We start from the raw sequence: 10,178 nt of genomic DNA, 5'->3' as shown, positions 1-10,178 counted from the left end.
TTGGAATAGGATGGCTATCGGCCTGTAAAGGAGTGATCAAGTATGCCCAGTGTTCAGTGCTTCTAACCACACCATCAGGAGAAAGAATTGAGTATGAAGGTATTCAGCCTGTACCTAAGGACAATGTGGATAAGAAGAGAAAGGAGATCTCACCAGAGTCAGAATTGGGAAGAAATCAACATTTGAGTTCTATTACATCGTCACATCTAACTCCAATCCCTAGTCAGATAAACTCAGACTCTAAAGAACTAGAAGTTTCTCAAGCTAAGGTTACTCCACTCTTTCCACATGAGGTATGCATAGATGGGTGGACAATCACCTACACGGAGTTTCAACCCCGAAAGTTCAAGCGAGCTAAAAAGTGGTCTAGTCAAACAAAGATGAACTTACAAAATCAGCAAGCTGACAATACTCTAAGCAACAATTCTGTGGAGTATGACATCACTAAAGATCTAGCTAAGAGAAAGTGTTATCATTGCCAGCAGGAAGGACATTATGTTAAATCTTGCCCACAGAAGGATCAACAATTATGCCATGGAGGTAGCCAGAGTTGGGTCAATACAGGACTACCACCAGCAAGCGATGGTGACACACAATACAAGGGAAGCCATGATGAAATTGATGTAGTGGATGACGTGTCACTCCCATGCGAGAGATGTCCCTGTAACCATGCCATTTTTAAGAATTAGGAATTTGTGCCCCTTATGTAATAAAAACGATAGTATCGCAAGTTGAGTCGATGAATGAGTTGTGCATTTTTAAGTGCTTTGTCGAATTGTCATTATGTTTATGCTTGTTTTGTATCTTTGTAATGATTGCAATGATCTTGTTGGGAGTTCCCATAATTTCATTTAGTTTATAGACCTAAGGTATAAGGATTAATGAAATAGATAGTTGGGTTACAGTTTTATTCTGTTTTACCTATCCTGTCTTTGGAGCTGCCTGTCTTTATCGGTTCATATCTCTGATTTTGGATGATCAAAAACCCTGAAGAAATCCTGAACAACAGTAGACTTCAATCACAAGATGATGCAAGCTATACTTTGGTGTCCCCTAGTTTGTCTCATCTTAAGGGGGGTAGCCAAGTTGAAGAATTGGTAAGATGAAGTGTCATACGTTCGAGTTTGCACAGCGGAAATCAGAGTGCGCAGCGAAAGCGTGGTGGTACTCAAGGATGTAAGAGAGAACTTAGAGTTTCAATGAGTTTTGGTTAGAAGTCCAAGAAAGTTTTATCCAAGATCATCAAGATTTTGGTAGAGCTACTGGAAAAGCTTTTAAGTTAGTTTGGATCAAGAGATCTCAGCCAAATATTTGAAGAAATCCAAGAAGAGATTGACATAAAATCTAGGTATTAGCTTTGTCAGATCAGGACAAGAGCTTTGTATCTACAATAATGCATCTTGTGAAGGTGTAGGATGTGTTCTTATATGCGTTAGTTGAACTAACAGGTTATCTGGAGCTATCCATTGTGGAGAATGGAAGTACCATCTTCTTAAAAGTAAAAGTAATATCTAGGAGGATCACAAGAATATATAGGATACCTTCACCAAGTTGGTCTTGAGCTTGTGATAACCTCGTTGGAATGAGATTGATTAGGACTCGGAAAAGTGCAATCACTTCAAGAAGCGAAGTCATGGTCGATGCCCTTAGCAACGGAGAATTGTGCTAAGAAGGTTCGAGTGACACTAAGGATTGAGAGTTGTATTCCTAGTTCGAGCAACTTCACCAAGATCATCAATGTTTTGAAGATTGGTTGTAGATCATCTTTTAGACCAAGAACATAAGGAAGCTTTGTTGAAAGGTGAACATATGAGGAAAGAGAATTATTGCCTAGTGATTAGGGTTACCTGAGAGTTGTTCAAGGTGCCTGTTAAAATCGTGGAATCAGTTTGGCAAATTACTTGGAGTAAGGTCAACAGTTATGCAAGGTAAAGTGGATCTTTATCAAGACGATGGAACTACACGAGGAAGTAAAGAAGAATCCAAGGACGGAGTATTCCCATCTCTTAGTCGACGTCTTCCGAATCTCGAGGACGAGATTCATCTTAAGGGAGGTAGAATTGTAACACCCTAAAATTTATCTCTTTTGAAATAGAGTTAAAATGATTTAAGTTGAAATATTGTGCACATGAAATATAGGAAATAAAATTTTTCACTAATTTAAAATTCAACATAAGGTAGTAACATGTGTGAGCATACATGTTGTTGCATCTTATTTATTGTGATGGGTGGTGTGGATCCAAAACTCCAAAGTAAATTGGAATGTTTTTGAAAAGAGTTTGAAAATGGCTTTGAAATAAAAGAAAAGAAAGAAAAGAAAATTAGAAAATAAAAGTATTTTTAAAGTTGTAAAGTTTATCTTGGAAAGCCTAATAGAATTGTCCATTTTTATTGAATGGGAAAGTATATTTGAAACCATACTCGAATTGGATTTGAATTTAGCTTAGAATTGGAAGATTAGAAAAAGAAGAGGAATTGGAAAATGTAAGAACTTAAAAAGTTATTTTTGGAAACTTCCCGAAAATTGGTTCATCTATGTTGGAATTAGAAAGTATATTGAAATCATATTTATGCTTGATTCGGTTCATATTTGAAATTGATTTGAGTTAAGAAAAGAAAAAGAATTCAGAAAAAGAATTTGGAAATAGAAAAGGATTTTGAAAAACCTCCCCTCTCTCATTTGGCCTGAAGGCCCACCCTTCTTTTCCCCCTTTGGCCCAGCATTCCCTCCCTTCCCCTCCTTCCCGATTTCCCGGCCTCAGCCCGCTGCTCGCCTGGCCCAGTCCCATGCCCATCCCTTCTCTTCCGCGCGCCTACCGCTCCGTACCGGCCCAGCTGGTGGCCCGCTCTACTCGGCCTCTGCCCCGCGCGCCTACGCTCGCCCGTAGCACCATGGCCCAGCTAGCGCCCTGGTCCGCTTGGCCTTCAGCGCCCGCCGCACACCGTCCCCTTCTCTTTCACTGCGCCGCGGGTCCCGCACGTCAGCACCGCCTCCCTCCCTTTCCTTTTCTTCCCCGAGCGCTCCTTTCCTTCCCAGTCGCCGGTGATGGCGCTACAAGTACGGCAAGCCACCGCCGCCGTCTCTCCCGCAAGGCACGCCCCATCTCGCCCGCGCGCCCTGCTCCCCCTTCCTTGTACGCCACAGCCGCCCGCCTATAAAGCACCAGACCGAGCGCCTCCCTTCTCCCCTTTTCCTCTGCTCGCGTCCAGCAACTCCCCGCCGCTGGCAATCTCCCTCACCGCGCCTCAATCCACGTCGCCGACGCGCCGGTGACCTCCGCCGTGTCCCCCCGAAGCAGTAGGTATCATCTATTTCGCGTTGTGGTTTCGTTTTGCCTAGATTTCACCTCACCGCGCCTTCTCTCTCTCTCCAGCCATCGCCGCCGACGGTGACCCGCCCCATCGAAGCCTCTCGGACGCCGCGACCACCACCGTTGGACTTGCAGTGAGCTCCTCCATCTTCCCGTGCCCCTAGATCATCATTTGGTGCCCTAGAACGCCATATCGATGAGATCCCGAGCCACCGGCCATGGCGGGCTCGCCGGTGATGACCGCGCTGTCGCTGGAACATATCTCGAGTGTCCCTCACCGCCAGATCCTGCACGGGCAGTTGAGATTAGATCATACCGATTCATTGTGTTGTCGGTCCACAGCGGTTGTGGACTCCGTCCACCGCGCTGCGTCAGCGCACGTGCCCACGCCACGTGGTGCACCGCGCCAACCGGAGTGCGCCACGTGTTCGCCTGGTCAGCACCCGGGTCAACCCAGCAGTCAAGCCTTGCACGTTTTGTAGATTAGCCCCCGTACTTCCAAGAAATCAACTCGCAGTCCGGTTTAGTTCAAAATAAATACAAATTAGTCCTGTTTTTATTCGTTTAGGACCCTGTAGTTTCCAGAATGAGTGTGTCCAGTCCAATAACCGTTTAAATTCAGATTTTAATTGTTTTAATTCAAAAATGAGTTCAAATATTTATAGAAATGCCACTGAATCTTATTTCATGCGTAACTTTTGTGTTTTAAGTCCGATTTGATCCATTCAAATTGTGTTAGGATCGTATTTATGTTATCTACATGATTATACAACTATTAGGCATGTTTTCAACACTTGAAATTCATGAGTAGGTTTAATCTAATATTTAATTAAAGTAAAACTTGTTTAAATCGTAACTTATTCATATTAACTTCGAAAAAGTCCGTTCAAGTTGCGTTTGTTTCATAACAACGAGATCTATGCATTAGTAAGTGTTTACTATACAGTTATTTCTGAAATATCATAATTTAAATCATATCTTGATTAATAATTATGCAACTGGGTTTTATACATAAAATATGATTTGATTTACTTTTGTTTTATAATTTAAATCTAAAGTTGACTTAATTTAATCTACATTATTTATAAAATATCTTTGGTATATGAATTCATATAGTTAACATAAATGAAGCCTATAGTTTATTTTTTCACGTATAACGTAAATCTCTTGGTAGTTGTAACTTTTCAACCGTAGCTTCGATTAGCGTGCTTCTCGCGACTGTGTGATCGTAGTGATACGTAGAATCATATATCAATCTCTTTTACTTAATTTTTCTATGATTGGTGTACTATTCTGATATAGATGCAATTGTATGCTATGCATGTATGTGTATGGATGTTTGTGTGGTGTTCTATGATTGTCTAGTCGGTGAGTTACACGTGGTAATCCAGAAGAAGAAGAAGGACGTGAAGATTAAAGCTTACCGAAGGATCGGTGTGTAAGGCAAGTATAGCATGGGATTATCCTTGTTACCTATTCACATCTAACCACTTAATTCATATTTCATGTGTCTACCTTGGTTGCCAATAAGGATATCCTAGATATTTGATATCTTGTTCCTTGAAAACCTTTGGGACAATGCATTAGGATAGTTTTTGCTAGTGCTTAATCAAAACCATGATCTTGTAACTTGACTAATGATATATGCAATAAACATTAAAACATGACTTTTTAGTAACATGGAAACAGGGGGCTGAAGTGTTTATATGCTTCAGATTCCTCTCCCTAAGGACTTATCTATAAGCGATCATCCGGGACTTATAGTACAGCTGTAAGGGCCATATGGCTCTGGCTTTAGCTCAGTATGAGGATCTTTTCTAGCTTGTTAGTGGTTACCTTTCAGGCGCAGGGTATGTTTCCTTTGCTACTAGGAAGTGTGTACCGTGCTACGATGCCCACGCTTGCTACTCCTAGAGATGGGCCATATACGCCAGGCAGCCCTAACATGTTAGACGAATTCTTTGAAAGGCTTCATAGTGAACCCTGCCGACCTTCCTTGGAAGTGGGTCAAGAGAATGGCTACCTCGGGCGAAAGGGTAAATCACAACTCACAGTGAACGTGTACAAACTCTGCAGAGTATAAAACTGTTATAACAGCCGTGCTCATGGATACGAGCGGCCTTGGACCCTTATGGAATAGAGATGATCACTAATGGATAATGATGATGCTAATAATTGATTGTTTATGCTATACATTAATCATGTTTACCTGATCATGTGTTTAAGGGAATGATAAATCCTTTGCTACCCAACTGCTTTAAAAAGATGACATATTAAAGCTAATCGCAGTAAACCAGTGTCAGCCCTTTTGAGCCTCATGAACCCCGTGATATAATTGTTAAGTACGACATATACTTACACTTGCTTTATTTTTCTATACATTGGATAAAAATCCCGGATGGGTACCAGATTGCTGGTTTGGAGGAGTTAGGCTTATGGTCAACCAGTCAGTCGTCCCTGTGGTCACGGAGTCTTCGCCAGAAGATCGGAGTCAACTTTCCACTGTCTATACTCTAAGGGTACTTTTCTTTTACTAATACATTATGTAATAAGTATTGTCTTTTGATATTACCCTGATTTGTGGCTATATGTGAGATTTGACTTCTTGGACTCACATATAGTGTGTATCTGGTTTTGTCTTTAAAACTGGGTGCTACAATTGCCGATCTCACATAGTTCTCCCACTGATCCACACATCCAATTGGGATCATTCACCTAAGGATGTTGGGAGGAGAACCTATGTGTAGTACACCCTCAACTACAATGTCGTCATCATCATCTCCAAGGCAATACAACTCCTCCCATGCCCTTGCAACCAACTCACTAAACGATGGCTTCTCATTGAATAGCATAGGCACGCTTTGCATGTCAACAAACTCAACATATCCATAGCGATCGCTTTCAATGGTGCCTCGATGATAAATGGTCACTAGGTTGTCTATCTATTTCAAACACGTAACAAAACACATGTTCATTAGTCTAAATTAGATGATAGATAGTTCCTAACAAGTACTTTCTAACTACAAACTAAGTAAATAAGATAATAACTACATACATAGATACAGTGTACTCACTGAATAGCTAGATCCTATTTAGTTAACTAAATATATAACTACATATCTAAGTAGCTATCTAACTATATCTATGTACCTATGTATCTATGTTTCTATCTATCTACATATCTATCTCACTAGATCACTAACTAAATCAACTACCTGAGTCATCACATTAACTATTAAATACCAAATGCCAAAACTACTACACTACAATTAAGGCTAACTAAGTATGCACATTGCAAATTCACAATTTTTACCTGTCCGACGACAGAGTATTGGATGTCGATGGAGTCACAATGGACATCGGGCGTGGGTTAGGCTAACGAGCCGGGCCGACGGGGGCACACCCGAGGACGGCGGTGGCGCGCGGCGGGCATGGGATACCCAACGTTCCACGTGACGAGGCTGGCATGACGGGCGCAGGTGGCACGGCAGGTGCGATGAAGGCCGGCGGTGGCGGGTGGCACGACAGACGTGGCTGGGCGTGGGTGACACGGCGCGGGCGCGGTGCGGCCATGGTGTAAGGAAAATAGACCCTAGGCCCATTTACTTTGGATTTTGGTGTTTGATGACCAACACAAATAAATTGGACTAATGAATTTGCAAGTGATTGTTTTGTAGTTCAATAGGATGCAAGACGTGACTTGGACAAAGGCGACGTGATGATCCGATGATCAACACCTTAAGGAAGATCTTAGGTGCACAAGAGAAGACCCAAGATATCAAGCAAAGTCCAAGCACAAAGATAGGAACAAAGCCACACGCAAGATCGCGAAGAAACGAGCTCATAGAAGCGACCGAACACTGGACCAGACACTGACGAAAAGCGAATGGACGCTCTAATCAGAGGCTCAGCAATAGCAGCAGTGACCAGACGTTGGATCGGACACTGGCGGCAAACTGACCGGACATAGGACAACAACATCCGATCGAGTACAGAGAGGTTCTAGAGCGGCGAACTTGCGGCCGGACATGTCTGGTGGCAAGTGACCGGATGCTAGCAGCGTCCGATCAATTGTTCGTGGCTCCAACGGTCGAGACGACCAGACGTGTATGATCAGGACGACTCCAACGTTCGGTCAGTAGCAGAAAAGCGGGATTTCGTCCCTAATGTCTACTTTCTTAGTGGGGCTTATAAATACAACCCCAACCGACCATTTGGGTGTGGTGGAGCTGAGGAAACATATCAAGGGTGTTGAGACACCATTTTAGTGATGTCCACTTGTATAGTGCTTAGTGTTTTATTAGGTGATTAGCGTAGGTGCTTTGCGAAGTGCTTAGGTTGGTTAGACCACCGCTTATGTGCTTGCTCTAGGTTTAGGCCTAGTGTTTAGTGAGATTTGCATACCTCTTACCACTCAGTGCTTGCACACACCATTGTTGTACATTAGAGGGGCTTGTAGTCATGTGAGATCACACCAACCGCATTTGTGGTGTGGCCGCCACCGTGTACCGGAGAGAACAAGGCCCGCGGCGTTTCGGCCGGAAGCTTGATAGTGAAGACGGCGGGGAGCATCCAGGAGAGGCTTGCCGAAAGGCACGTTGGAGACCCACTTGCACATGGGGAAGGCCCAAGGCTATCCATGGAGTTACCCAACCGAGAGCTTGGCTCTTGTGAGGGATTCCTTGCGAGGGGCTCCAATAAGGACTAGTGGGAAGCTTACGCACTTCTCGATACCTCGGTAAAAATACCAGAGTCGTCGATAGGAGTTTCCATATCTCTACCTTGCTCTTTAGCTTCTGCATTTACATTGATTGTATTACTCCTTTTGCGGTAGAAATAGCAACACACTAGCAAAATCGTAGTTGTACATTTAGATAGTTTATCTTTTGCATAGGTTTTGCAAGGGTTGGAAAAAGAGGCCATAGTTAAGGAGTTAGTTTTTTAAGTTGCCTAATTCACCCCCCCTCTTAGGCTTCACGGTCTCCTTCAATTGGTATCAGAGCCAGTTGGCTCAATTTGGACCTTTGGCTTAACCGTCGTTGAGCCGACGCTATTTAGAGTGGTTGGAATGGATACCTCTAGGCCTCCGCACTTTGATAGCACTAACTTCCCATACTATAGAGCTAGAAAGGCTTGCTACCTTGAGGCGGTTGATTTGGGAGTTTGGAGAGTCACTCGTGATAGGATGAAACCCATTAAGAATCTTGATAAACACACGAAGAGTGATGAAAAGGAAATTCATTTTAATGCTAGAGCAAAAAATTGCTTGTTTAAATCTTTTAGCATGGATGTGTTTAACCAAATGTTTACTTTAAATATGACACATAAAATTTGGTTAAAACTTCAAGAGCTCCATGACGGTACAAGTAATGTCCAAGAGCAAAAACATTGTCTAGCTAAATAAAATTATGATTCCTTCGAAATGAAAGATGATGAGCTTGTTCATTATATGTATTCTCGTTTGAATCTATTTATCAATGAGCTCCATTCTATAGGATTAACAAAGCTAGATGATGCGGACATTGTGAGGAAGATCATCTTCATGCTACCACAAAAGAAATATGCAAGCATCATCACCATCCTTCACAACATGGAGGACTTGAGCACCATGACCCTGGCCATAGTCATTGGCAAGATAGTGGCATTTGAAATGTCACGCAAGATGGATCAAGAAGAAGCCTCTTCATCAAGCAAAGACAAAGCTCTTGCATGTGGCAAGAAGAAGATGAAGGGCAAGCAAGTTGAGACAAGCTCAAGCTCAAGCCTCTCAAGTGAAGAAGAAGAAGATGATGAGGATGAGGATGATGGTGAAGATTCAAGTGATGATGATCAATCTTCCTCCTCCACCTCCGACCTTGATGAAGAATCAATCAAACTAATCAACAGGGTGGAGAAGATGATCCAAAAGCTCAACGTCAAGGGTGTGCCCATCCAAATTCAAGATCTCATTTTCACCAATCAAAGAAATGAGTAAAGAAAGAGAGGATGCTATGGATGTGGTGAGATAGGGCACTTTGTGGAAGTTTGTCCAAATAAGCCCACACCTAAGACAAAGAAGAAGGCATGCAAGAAACAAGCCCTCACATCAAATAGGACATGGGATGATTCTTCAAGTGATGAAAAAGACCATAACAAGAGACGATGGTGCAAGCACTCATCATGAAGCTCTTCTCGTGTGTGCCTTATGGCATGAGGTAACGAAAGCTCATCCTCTAGTGAGAGTGATAGTGATGATGAAATGCCTTCTTATGAAGAAATTGTGCAACAAAATCTTAATTATGCTAAAGTTTATACTAGTTAACAAAAGAAGCTTAGGAAAATAAAAGAAAAGCTAGATAGTTCATAAGAAGCATATAAAACTTTGCTTGAACAATATGAGAATTTTGCTAATCTTAATGTTCAGCTATCTACTAAAATTGAGCAACTTGAGGCTAGTGCAACAATAAATGCATGCACAATCAATGATGAGCAACTTGTAAAGAAAAATAAAAAATTAAAAGAAAAATTAGCTAGCTCACAAGATGCTTATAAAAGTTTGCTTGCCAAAATGGAAACCATGTGCAAACATTGTGAGCTAACTAATAAAGTTGCTAATCTTGAAGCCGTTAGTACAACTCCCACTAAGGCATCTAAAAGGAAAAGTTCTAACATGTCTAAAAAGGATGCCTCTACTTCTTGTAATGATTTATGTTTAGACTCATCTTTGTGCAATCAAGTTTGTGTTGAGAAAGTTGTTGTAGATACATGCACACAAGAGGTTGCAAAGGAGAATAAGCAACTCAAGTAAGAAGTAGCTCGCCTCACCAAGGACTTGACTGAAGTAAGATAACACCGTCAAGGGAGTGAAGAAGCTTGATAAAGGACAAA

The sequence above is a fragment of the Miscanthus floridulus genome, chromosome 8, assembly GCF_019320115.1.
Source record: "Miscanthus floridulus cultivar M001 chromosome 8, ASM1932011v1, whole genome shotgun sequence".
In the NCBI taxonomy this organism is placed as follows: domain Eukaryota; kingdom Viridiplantae; phylum Streptophyta; class Magnoliopsida; order Poales; family Poaceae; genus Miscanthus; species Miscanthus floridulus.
Note: the sequence above shows the minus strand (reverse complement) of the source record.